This window comes from Martes martes (assembly GCF_963455335.1).
Source record: "Martes martes genome assembly, chromosome: 7".
NCBI lineage: Eukaryota > Metazoa > Chordata > Mammalia > Carnivora > Mustelidae > Martes > Martes martes.
This window is the reverse complement of record NC_137894.1, coordinates 69,616,160-69,629,071: the sequence shown is the minus strand read 5'-3', so window position 1 is coordinate 69,629,071 and position 12,912 is coordinate 69,616,160. Positions and strand designations below refer to the sequence as shown.

Here is a 12,912-nt window from a genome sequence, read left to right as displayed (position 1 = left end):
AGGCTTGCAGAGGAGACACACCAACTTCATAAGCGAAATACAACGACCCAGTCACGTCCTCAAAACAAATCAACACACAAACTTAACAGCTGGATCCAGCTGTGCTGCACAGGAGCCAGTAATTTATTTTAAGGCAGAGGATATAGATCAAAAACAGCAAATCCAAGACAAGCCAGATTTAAACCCCCCTCCCCGCCCGCAAAAGGGTGTGACCTTTTCGTTTTTGTTTTTTTTTTTTCCCTTTTCTCCTCTTTCTAACTTTCAACCAACAGAAGCCTTTGAAGGAGTGTTGCTGAGAAAGCCTTTTTAAGAGGATCGCCCCTCAGCTACGCCTCCGTGGGGTGGAAGGGGCGGACAGGCACGGCGAGCCCGCACAGCTTCGGCAGGCGCGGGCTCCGGCGGGAGGGGAAGGGGCCGGTCCCGAACCCGGGGAGGCTGGGCCCCCGAGTGATTCATCAGCAACCGGGGGTTCGCGCGCCTCCACCGCGGGCGACGCCCAACGCACCCCACGGCCCCTACCCGGGCCCGTTTGCCCCCCTCAAGCAGCCCCCAATGTCTCCACGCTCCTCCCAAGAGACACCGGTAGGGTTAGGAAAACGGGGCTGGCGGCTGAAAGGCAGCAACCTCTCCCTCCTCAGCCACCATGGCCGGTGCGACTCCGAGCCTGCGCCCGCAGACGGACTTCCTGGAAAGCACCGGGCTAGGCTTACCTGACTGGCACCCGCTGGGGCCGCCGACCTTCTTTACAGACCCGCGGGAATGGGCTGTCCCTCGGCTCACGGCACCCGCCCGCAAGCCTGCCTCTTTCTCCTTGGGAGTTGTCCGATCCACTCGCGGACGCCCCAACCCGACGGCTGTGTCCGTGCTGCTGGTTCCCCCTCCGCCACGGACGCGCGTGCGCACTCCCGGGTTGCGGGGCATCTTGGGAGTTGTAGTTCCGGCAAGGAGGGAGACGCTCAGCGCTGACCCTGGTCTTTGCAATTTGCAGGATGTTTGGAAGCAGCGGCGGATAGCAAGCCTTACTCCAGCCGGCGACAGGGATCTTTACTAGTGGAAATCTCTACCCTGGACCTTTGGGAGCTATAAACAGCAACTCGAGGCTCTTTGGGATAGACTTCCTCTTTACTTTGACTTTTACTGAAGAGGCATTCAAGGCAGGGCTTACATCCTTCCTACCCTTGCTTGCTAATGCAAGGACATAACACCGAGCCCTTTAAGCTCGTCGTGAAAAACTGATAGAAAAGTAAACAAAGGCGAAGTCACAAAAGGGGCATAAATCACGCAGAAGTCATCTCAAGGGCGTAGTGACTCTAGGGGATTTCCTTGGGCATGTACAAGGGATGATGTCTCAGCGATAGCCCTATATACCCGGACAGTTTGGGCTGCAACCCATCTTCCCATTCCAGCCTCAAGCTCTACACCAGGTGGTGAAGCTGAGTTAGTATGAGTGGGAGAAAAAACCAGAAGTGCCTCTCAGAGAAGGGGACTGGGACAAATGGGTAGCCTAGAAGGACAGACGAGGAAAGTGGGAATACCTCAGAGGGAGGTGCTAAGGTGGCCAATGAAGTGACTGCCTTTTGTGCAGGGCTCTGTGGAGAGGGAACAGCAACGGCCTTCCATTCATTGGTAGTTGCTCATTGGTAATTTTTCTGTCCTGCTCTTCATGACTAAACAATTCCCAGGAGTCATGCTCGGCTTTGAAGAACGCAACCAGGAAGAGGACGAAGTGCCTGCTTGAGGTACATTCCAGCTACTCCTAGTGTGGAAACCGACTCATGGTTAATCCTCTCCTGTCATTTACGTGTTCCCTTCACAGCAGGAAGCACCCTAGGTAAAGTAAACACCCTGGAATTTCATGCTAGTTGTATCCATTAATCCCTGAAATGAAAATCACTCATGATTTGGAGTTTTTAAGGGAAAAAAAAACCCTTGTAGGTTGCAAGTACGCTTAGAAGACCGTTGACTCTAAATCTCGTAGCCACTACATCTTATTTTCTGTAGCATTTTAGTGTTTATGGATTTCTCCAATATTCTTGGATATAGCAGCTTTCTGAGAGCAACTTCCTACAGAATTCAGGTTCAACTAATATTGAGTACTTAATCCACACCACGCACTGTACCAGCACATTTATAATATTTCATCCAATCTTCCAAATAACCCTACAAAGAATATATTTGTATCTTCCATTTCTACAGATGAGAAAGCTAAGACTCAGAAAAGTTAAGTAATTTGCACAAAGTCACACAACCATAATTGGAGATCCAGAAATAAAGCACAGGTATCCTGATTCAAATTCTAGCATGCTTTCCACTGTTGATCAGACTGATGTATCTCCTAAACTCATCAAATTCTTGAAGGTAATATAATCTGTGACTGTGTCCACTGTACATGAAAAAAATTCTCTCACACAATCCAGGAACATTGTACTTTGACTGGATAAGAGATTCATTTGATCTGGATTCATTTGGTAGTTCTATATTTCATTATATATTAATATATAGGAATTTTGGCTTACCAGCAAGTGTCCTATAAATTCCTGAAACACCTCTGGGGCATCACTCCTGGGAAAACTGACAAAATTTCCTGAACAAGTTGAGTTCTTGAACAAGCAAAGCAGACTACAGCCGTCGAGATATGGTTTGTGTCTTTAGGCATGGAGGGCTTTTAATTCAGTATCTGATCATCTATGACATGTTTCCTCTCTGGTCTTCCAATATGGGGTGTTAAGAATACCTTCAATGTATTTTATCTTTCTCTCTCTCTCTCTCTCTCGCTGTCTCTCTCTCTCTCTTTTTTTTTTTTTTAAGAGAGAGAGCACACATGTGCATGGGGGAGGTGCAGAGGGAGACAGAGAGAATCTCAAGCAGGCTCCACACTAAGCTGAGCACAGAGCCCCATATAGGGCTCAAAGCCATAACCCTGAGATCATGACCTGAGCTGAAATCAACAGTTGAACGCTTAACCAACTGAGCAACCCAGGTGTATTTTCTCTTTTAGTTAAGTTACTCATTTAAAATTTTTCCCAACAAATGTCTAAACTCTTTTTTTAATTGCTTTTTCTAAAATAATGTGATTTGGTGCTGGGTTTTTCCCCCTTTCCTCAGACAAATATTAATGTATTATAACCACAGGGCTCACAGACATGAATCTCCTAACCCCATGTGATTTAAATATTACATATGAGGTGGGGGTGGGGAACATCTGGGTGGTACAGTCAGCGACTCTTGGTTTTGGCTCAGGTCTTGATCTCAGGGTCATGAGATAGAGCCCCGAGTGGTGCTCCACGCTGAACACAGAGTCTGCTAAAGTTTTTCTCTCTCCCTCTGCCTCTCCTTGCCTTATGCTCTCTCTAAAGCAAAAAAATCTTTAAAAAATAATTTAAAAACACTACACATGGGACCAGTGGTGTTATCAATCATATCCTGGTGCTGAATAAGACTTTAAAAAATAGAACGTGCTTCCACTGCTGTGATTCTCCACACGAACAGTTTCTGATTTAAAAACAAATGAGATCATGTCACCTTCCTGCTCCAAACCACTCATGGCCTCTCAACACATTTTGAATAAATCCCCAAGTTACCACCCCTACAAGTTCTTATGTGACTTTTTTGTTTCCTACCATACTCTTTCACTCTGCTCCAGGACCCTGGTTTCCTTGAGGTTTCTCCATACTGCCAAGTACATTCCCACCTCAAGGTCTTTGCACTACACAGGAGAATGCTTTTCCTTCCAAATACTCATGGCTCGTGCCATCATTTTAATGAAGGTTCTGCTCAAGTGTCACCTCCTCTGGTTATCCTACCTTGCCTTCCTCTCCTTTCCTTACTGTCTTCAGAGCATTTGTCACTACCTAATATCATCTTGCTTGTATATTCAGTGTAAGCTCATGGAGGACTTTGTGTTGTTTACCCCTCTATCCTTGCATCTGCTACAGTGCCTGACACAGGCTGGAGATTCAATAAATATTTGTAAATATGAATATTGAATCCTTCCATCCCCCTCCTCTTCTCAGTTGAGGACACAGAACAAGCGGGTTTGCCTGTAAATGCCAGCCAGTGACCTCATGCAGATATAAACACCCGCTGTGAGAGGGTTGGCTCCACAGGACAAGACACAGTGAAGCTCATCCTGAAATGGAGACAGAGCTCTCTTTTAAAAAAGACTAAGCTTTGGGGCGCCTGGATGGCTCAGTCAGTAAGTGTCTGCCTTTGGCTCAGGATCCTGGGATCGAGCCCCGCATGGGGCTCCCTGCTCAGCGGGAAGCTTACTTCTCCCTCTCCCACTCCTCCTGCTCTCATTCCCTCTCCTGCTCTCTCTCTCTGTCAAATAAATAAATAAAAATCTAAAAAATAAAAAGACTATGCTTTGTGGGTTGTCATTACTAGCTTACAGTTAGCAAAACACATTCTTAAAAAGAGAAAAAGAAAAGGAAAACCCTACAAATTAGATTGATATAAATAAGTGAAAAGATAAATCCACTGAAGTCCTGTGGTAGATTGAGATATTTTCCCCAAATATTTGCTCTTCTCTACAGGACAGAACAGCCCTACCCACTGCCATGTGACTTGCAATGTCTTATAGACATTTTCAGGCTTGGCTATGATCTGGTAATATGTTTTTCCTTCTTTCTTCACACAGATCTTGTTATACTGTAATCTCAAAGTTCATATACATGGACCTTTTCTTGAGCCAATGAGATGTGAGTGGAAGGGACAACGGAACAGCTCTGAATAGAAGCTTTAAGAGTCATTGTATTTCTGGGGTGCCTCCATCGGTTAAGCATCTGCCTTGAGTTCAGATCATGATCTTGAGGTCCTGGGATCAAGCCCTGCATCAGGCTCTCTGCTCGGCGAGGAGTCTGCTTCTCCCTCTTCTCACTCTCCCTCTGTGTGAGCTCTCTCTCAAGTAAATAAATAAAATCTTAAAAAAAAAAAATCACTGGTGTTTCCCACTAGTGTGCTTACTCTCTCTCTCTCCAGGAGGAGTGTGACTTGTCCCAAATGGCAGTCGGTCCACCTGCCTGGGTTGTAGAATGAGAAGTCACATGGGGCAGCACCTGAGACAGACACAAGGGCTGAAATGTAATGTGCACAAGAAGTAAACTGAGATCTAGGTTGGTTTGTTCCTAGAGACTCACCTAGCAAGAGCTGACTGCTGCACTGCCCATTCAGTGAAAGGCAATAGAAAGAGAAGAGGTATGGCACCCCTTCCCCATGCAGTGAATCCCACTTTGAATAATGGAAAACAGTAAGTTCAGTATACTGTCAAGAACAAATCTGAGACTGTTAAGTAAAATATATGAATGAGGGACAGAGTATGGTTCCTATTAGTTTTCGGGGTTTGGTTAGAGTGAATGTGATTGTTAAAATGTCACTGTAACTCTACTTAATGTACTATAAGCCCTAATTACTGTTATCTTTATTTTTTTTAAAGATTTTATTTATTTATCCGACAGAGAGAGATCACAGGTAGGCAGAGAGGCAGGCAGAGAGAGAGAGGGAAGCAGGCTCCCCGCTGAGCAGAGAGCCCCATGCGGGACTCGATCCCAGGACCCTGAGATCATGACCTGAGCCGAAGGCAGCGGCTCAACCCACTGAGCCACCCAGGTGCCCTGTTATCTTTAAACTTCCAGGCAGAGGCACTGGGATGGCTCAGCCGGTTAAGTGTCTATCATTGGCTCAGGTCATGATCCCAGGGTCCTGGGATTGAGACCTGCCTCAGGATCCCTGATCAGCAGGGAGCCTGCTTCTCCCTTTGCTTGCTACTTCCCCTATTTGTGCTCTTTCTCTCTGTGTCGAATAAATAAATACAATTTTTAAAAATGAATGAACGAATGAATAAGTGAATAAACTTCCAGCCAGAGTAACTCATAAAGCATGTCACAGTGACTCAATATATGCAAATCAACACCAGCAGCACTGGTGTTCCTTTAGCAAATAGTGTCCCTGATATATTTATGCATTTTTTAAACACACACATATATATTAAATATTTTATTTATTTATTTGAAGGAGAGCAAGAGAGGGAGCAGGAGTGTGGCAGGGAGAGGGGCTGAGACTGAGAGAGAAGCTGGCTCCATGCAGGGCTCCATGCGGGACTCGATCCCCAGACCCTGTGATCATTACCTGAGCCAAAGGGAGATGCTTAACTGACTGAGCCACCCAGGCACCCCTTAAACGTGTATTTTATAGGAGAGCTAAGAAAACTTAAGCTAAAGACATAAACTTGAAACTAAGAGGTAAGGATTTCATTCTGGGAGCTTGGAGTTGGTTAAAGTGGGAGGTAGGAATCAGAGAAGACAAACACCAATGTTGGGACATACAATTTTATAGAAAGGATTCAAGTAAACTCTATTTTTTTTTTCAAGCAAGCTCTTTAGCTTGAAATGTTCTTACCTATCACCCACCTCTGTCAGTTAGAAGCTTTCTTGTGTTTCCTTGTCCATCTCAAATGCCTTTCTCCCTCCAACTTCCCTAATGCCATCAGCTGGAATTAATTTTGCTATTCCTCCTATTTTCATATCCTATTATGCCTTCACCAGAGGTGCACTGAATATGCATCTCAGCCAAATGCCAGAGAGCTGAGAACTAAAATTTTCAGTTGAAGCCAAGGTTGCTGGAAAATATCACTACCAACGAATAATTTCTAGAATACACAAATAAACCTCAAATTTTATGCCGAAAGTTAATTATTTTAATATTATTATGTAAAAGATTAGTGCTAAAATGGTGAAGTTTTACACTGTAGTACAGAAACAATAATTTCCCAGCATTGTCAGCTGTTAAGGCTCATCTGCAGACACTATAGAGTCAAATTCAGCTGATGTAAGGGGATGAACAAGATCCATGTCCTAAATGGAATTAAGTAAGAATTAAATTCTGGTTTTAAATTATAAATGCTGGTTATACCAAACACTTCTACAAAGAACAGAGTTATATGAAGTAACCTCTATTTATGCTTCCTTATATTGTTTAAATTTTTATAAACATTTGCTGACTAAAAAAAATTTACTGTTCTTCCTACATTATCTAGCTAATGCGTTCTCTGTATTTGTAGTTACTGTCATTTATCTACTTGAAAGTTCTTAATGATTTTTAATCATTTTGAATTGATTATTAAATTAGTTTTGAACATAAAATAAACCTTTCACAATCAGCAGTTATTACAGCATTTTACTTACCAATAATTAGTACATATTTATACTTACCTAGAATTTTAACAAATAAATAATATAGAGATTTTTCACTCAGATTATATCTAGAACACTTGCCTGTATCTGAAAATGATTATTCATATAATAAAAGCAAATCCAAGTTACATACTTAGTTCTTATCAGTGATACTGTTGACTGATTAGCTATATGAATAACCTTTATAGGGGCGCCTGGGTGGCTCAGTTGGTTGGGCATCTGCCTTAGGCTTGGGTCGTGATCCCAGAGTCTAGAGATGATTCCTACATTGGGCTCCCTGCTCAGGGGAGAGCCTGCTTCTTCTTCTGCCCCTCTCCCCACTTGTGCTCTCTCTCTCTCTCTCTCTCATGAATAAAATCTTTTTTTTTTAAAGATTTTATTTATTTATTTGACAGAGAGAGATCACAGTAGGCAGACAGAGAGGGGAAGCAGGCTCCCCGCTGAGCAGAGAGCCCGATGCAGGGCTTGATCCCAGGACCCCAAGATCACGACCCGAGCCGAAGGCAGAGGCCCAACCCACTGAGCAGCCCAGGTGCCCCTCTCATAAATAAAATCTTAAAAAAAAGAATAACCTTTATAAACACATAAATACTTACCATGCCAAAGTTCAACGATAATGGAAATAATATTGAAGTACACATTCCAAAAGCTGAGGCCCAGAGCCCAGGACAAATAGATTTTTTTAAAAAAGATTATTTATTTGAGAGAGAAAAAGCACGAGCAGGGGGAGGGGCAAAAGGAGAGAGAAGCAGACTCACCACTGAGCAGGGAGCCTGATGAGGGCTTGTTCCCAGGACCCTGAGATTACAACCTGAGCCAAAGGCAGACACTTAACCAACTGAGCCACGCAGGTGCCCAAATAGGAGACTTTTGGCCAAATGTCAAGATTCTTTGTCTAATGTAACTTAAGATAGAGTTAGCTTTTAGGTAGGACATTCTACTTCTTATTTACAGTTAAGCTTTTAGCCAAGACCAAACTCTAACAGATGGCAGTTAAGTCATATTTTTCCCATTCTATCTTCCATAGTTTATTTTTTTGGATTAAAAATTGACAAATACACTGTTCCTTGTACTAAATTTTACCTGATTAGATACAGGCTTAGACTTTGGCCTGTCCAGATATTTTTGCACCTCTCAAAGAATTCCTTGTTCCTTTGAAGACTCAGTATTCTAGCAGTATACCTCTAAATTCCTGATGAACTGCTGATCCGAACATATTAAGGAAAGAGCTGTGTGGCAGCTACTAAGCCCTTCTGTTTGAAATTCTTCCATTCATCAGCATTTATTTAAGATTAAGAGTCAAGAAAGATTGTTTAAAACAGTCATTTCACTATTTAGTTTGACTCTTACGCAACCCACGTTTCTCAAGGATGTTGCGAGACTCTGTCAAACGTCTTGCTGAAAATTGCAGTGTGTTCTTTCCCTGGACTCTCATGATTTTCGATTTTCTCTAAATGAATCCGTGCTCCATCTTAGAAACCACTGTTTCACTTCTAAGTGCCTAAAAACCACTAAAGCACTAAAAAACACTAAAATTTTGCTGAGGATTGGTAAGTTGAGTTGTCTACAATTTGGAGAACCCCCTCCCCCAACATCTTGAAGCTGCCTGATTTTCCCATTTCATCTTCTTAGGTTGCTTGGGCCCCCTGCACAGCCCACTCTCAGTTAAGAACACTTACATCTAATTCCTCCTACTAAGGTCCTGTGACCTGTGGGACACCTGCTGGAGGCTGTGGGCATCTCTTCATGTTCCTTGGCTGGTGGAACCAGGACATGGGTAAGTACTGGGACAGAGGAGGCCTGGGACACCACTTCTCATAGCCATAAGAGGAAGGCTGGATAATCAATCTGAGAGAAGGAGGTCCATCACAGAGTCAAGCTCAGCACAAGACAGACCCAAAAGTCAAGGAGTTGCTCCTGGATCTGGACTGCCAAAAGCCAAGGAGGGTACCAAGAAAGCAGAGCAGGTACAAACAAATGAAAACATCAAGGAAGAGACAAGAATCAGAGCTAAATGACAGGGCATGTTAGGAGTAACTCCTGAGTCAGCTCTATCTTGTTTATATTCAATTACTAGAGTGAGGAGGGAGGGCTTGTTTGCCAGAAGGCTTGGACAGTAGAAACACAAAAATAACTAAGATAGAGTCTTACTTAAATTCCTGACATTGTCAACGTAAAAGGGACAGCTTTATTGGCACTAATATTCATGGATATTTAAGTTACAGTTTAGGATAGTAATACCACGTGCCTTCTACATGTCAGGCACTGTCCTAAGTGTTTTATACATTAATCCTCATAACAGTACTACTGTCACATAGGATTATGATTCCTATTATACTGGTGAAGAAATGGAGGCTATGAAATCTATACAAATTTATACAACAAGTGAGATTTGGACTAGGCAAGTTGGACTTCAAAGTGCATATTTGTAACTCCTATTCATTACAGGCCCACAGCCTGAAGGAATCCTTTAAACAAAATAATTACTGTACTTGTGCACAAGAAGGTGTGGAACAGCAAATACAGAAGTTAGACATAGGCCCTCTGTGTTTTTTCTTGGACCTTTCCATCAGTCTAAGTGACAAAGAGGGCAGAGTTCAGCAGGAGGAGAGGAAAAATAGTTTTTCTTTTTTTTCCAGGGCAAATCTTTGTAACTTTGTTATTTTTAGTGTTCTGGGTTACCAATCCCAGCATAGCTTTTAAAAAACCCACACAAACCCTAAATCCAAAGTTAACATAAGAAAATCAAGGTAGGGGGTGCCTGGGTGGCTCAGGGAAGCCTCTGCCTTCGGCTCCGGTCGTGATCCCAGTGTCCTGGGATCGAGCCCCGCATCGGGCTCTCTGCTCTGTGGGGAGCCTGCTTCCTCCTCTCTCTCTGCCTGCCTCTCTGCCTAGTTGTGATTTCTGTCTGTCAAATAAATAAAATATCCAAAAAAAAAAAAAAAGAAAGAAAACCAAGGTAAAACAATGAACCCGTTGGGATTATCTATATTCATGCTCCCATTTCTTCTAACAATTTTTAACTGTTTAGCCAAGTGTGTGCATATTGTTTTAATAATGAGTTTTTTTTCCCTCTGGCTACTTCTCATTGTCCATACTTCTTATCTTCTTTATAATAAGGACACTTTATAGTCCTTTCTGAAAATGTACTCATCTAATATGAGAACACAGTGCCAACCGTTCATTTTAAAAGGAAAACCTGTCTAAAAATTAGCCAGATTAAATCAGTCTTTACTTTTATTTTAAAAGGAAAGTTTATTAATTCCTAATGTTCTGTAAATTTTCACTTGGAAACTTCATTCCAGACATAAATGAATACATCATATCTTTGAAAGCAGAAAGATCTTGATGAATTAAAACAGTATACATTTACCTTACCATTAGGTCTGGCTGGTTAATTCCAAAGGGTCAAACATTGCACCTGTTTGTGTCCATTGGGATTCTTATTAATTATCCCAGTAAGAGGATGTCACACTTCATACATTTTGTTTTATCACACACTTATTTCCCACAATGTCCACTTTCACATTTAAAAGGCAAATTAGTCTTTAATCCCCTAATGAATAAATGTCTACCTTTGACTGAAAAGTTTCAAAATAAAAGTGAAACTATACGAATTTTTCAGTAACTGCCTAGCTAAATAAATGTCGCCAATATAAGTTTAAACAGTTTACAAAGTATTATTTTCTTTGTTCTCTTCAAAACAACACAGGTACACATAAGGTCACACATTACAGGCATCCAAACTGGTAAGATATTACGATTGGTGGCATGCAAGTATTTTACATTTTTAAATGCAATGAAAAAATGCTGCTTGTTTTCCTTGAGTTGATGAAACAGAATTAAGATAAATGTTTAATTAAAATATCAATATAATTCCATGAATATTGTGGGGTTTTTTAAAAACCAAAATGACAGAGATAAGAATTTTAGGTCAGAATAATTTCATTCTTAACTAAAGATTGTCACTGGCAATGTTTGGTATGAAAAATTTCCTTACAAAGCACATTTTCTATTCATCTCATTTCACCATATGGCCAATTCCTATCTATTTGGATTTAGATTATCCATGGGAAATTTTAAAACCTGGGCCAGCTTGCCTCAATTGCACAGTGTATTTCCGATTGGCTTCTCCGTGTTACCAATATGTGCTCAGAAACACACACTCATACATACACACACACACACACACACACACACACACACTTTAAGCAAAAGCCTGTGAAAAACCCGCTGTGTTTACTGCACTCAGTTTCCTTCTTTGCATTTCCTCTTCTCCGCCAGTTTTGAGGAGAAAATATTGTGTATTTTAAAATCTCCTTTCAGAGAAGGCTGCTCCTCCAGCACTATCCTGAAGACAGTAAAAGCCACTAAAGAGGAACAGATAACTGTCTGTGGAATGCTCAGACGTCGTCTTCTGGCTAAGAAACCTTCTGAAGAGAGATGGAACTGCAGTGGAGGCATTACTCATGCATGCTCAGAGGCAATGGAAACTTCAAAATCACAGGGTTATTGTAAAGCTTGGGAGCTGGGAGGACCTTAGAGAGCATCTAATCCACTCACTTCATTTTACAGATGAAATAAAGACAAGAGAGATGGAAAGTCTTGCCCAAAGTCACACACAGCCAGCATCTGAGTCAGCACTGTTTTCCAAATATCATGTGATGACCAATGGAGCATCATTCTTGTGGGGCAGGAGGACAGTTCAACTCAAGCAACATTTATGAAGCACCTGATATATACAAAGCACCTCACTAGATGCTATTGAAGACACAAAGCTTGATGAGATGGTCCCTGCCTCTACGTGCTTATGAAAGCCCCGTGATACCATGTTTCAGTATTTTTTTAAGCACGAAAATACTGACTAGGGCAAAGGTTGCTGGTGATAACAAGGCAGTTGCTGCCTGGGAGAGCTGATCTCACAGGTGACACTTTCTCCCCTTCGCTATCAGGACTTGAGCCTGTCAAGTAGCTGCTAGAGCCTTAAGGATAATCTTCTCTCCTAGGTCTCCTGTCACACCTCAAGTCGTAGATTACCCCGGTGGTGACAGAGCCTGGCAGGAGAGCAGCACTGCCCCAGACTCTCCCCTCAATTCTTAATCACTGTTTGCTCCCCAAGTGTCCAGCCTTAGACTCACTGCAAGGGTCCTTACCATGTGCAGGTACTGTCAAGATGACCCAGGGAAAATGCTCTACCACACACATCACCGGTATATAACACCCACCTGTCAACTACCTCTCCCATCTCTGTGTTAAAAATGAAATAATTCCAGTCCCCTACATCATCTCCATGCTGTGATTGCTCATACTCAATGCTCGGAAGAAAAAAAAAAACAGATTTAAGAAGCAGTGGAAAACATTAGTGAATATATGATGAAAATGATCTCCAACTTCTGTATAGCCCTTTCCAGTATAATGTTTTCATCCCATTATCTGATTATTTTCTCACCACAAATCTGTGAGGTAGTTAGTGAAGATATTATTCCCATTATAATATAGCTGAAGAATCTTAGGCTTGAGAGACTAAGTGGCTTGCCACAAAGTCACCCAGCTAAGAAAGTGTGGAGCCAAGCGTCCAGGTGTCTTGACTCCAAATCCAGTGCTCTTCCCCCTATGTAGACTATAATTGTCAGGCAATTGAATGAATTGCCCATGATCATATACCTGCTAAGTGTTGGTGATGGGATTGGGAGTTAGCCTCTGAGTCTGTTAGTATGGTGCC

At 42.4% G+C, this 12,912-nt stretch overlaps 1 protein-coding gene across 1 annotated transcript in view; it reads right to left on the bottom strand.

Moving 5' to 3' along the window:
* TMOD3 (tropomodulin 3) overlaps positions 1-905 on the bottom strand; it is a 78,472-nt gene extending 77,567 nt beyond the window's left edge. Inside the window, exon 1 of the mRNA XM_080807311.1 lies at positions 711-905. The gene's annotated coding sequence lies outside the window, so the exon portion shown is untranslated. The remainder of the gene's footprint in view (positions 1-710) is intronic.
* Positions 906-12,912: the final 12,007 nt, after the last annotated feature.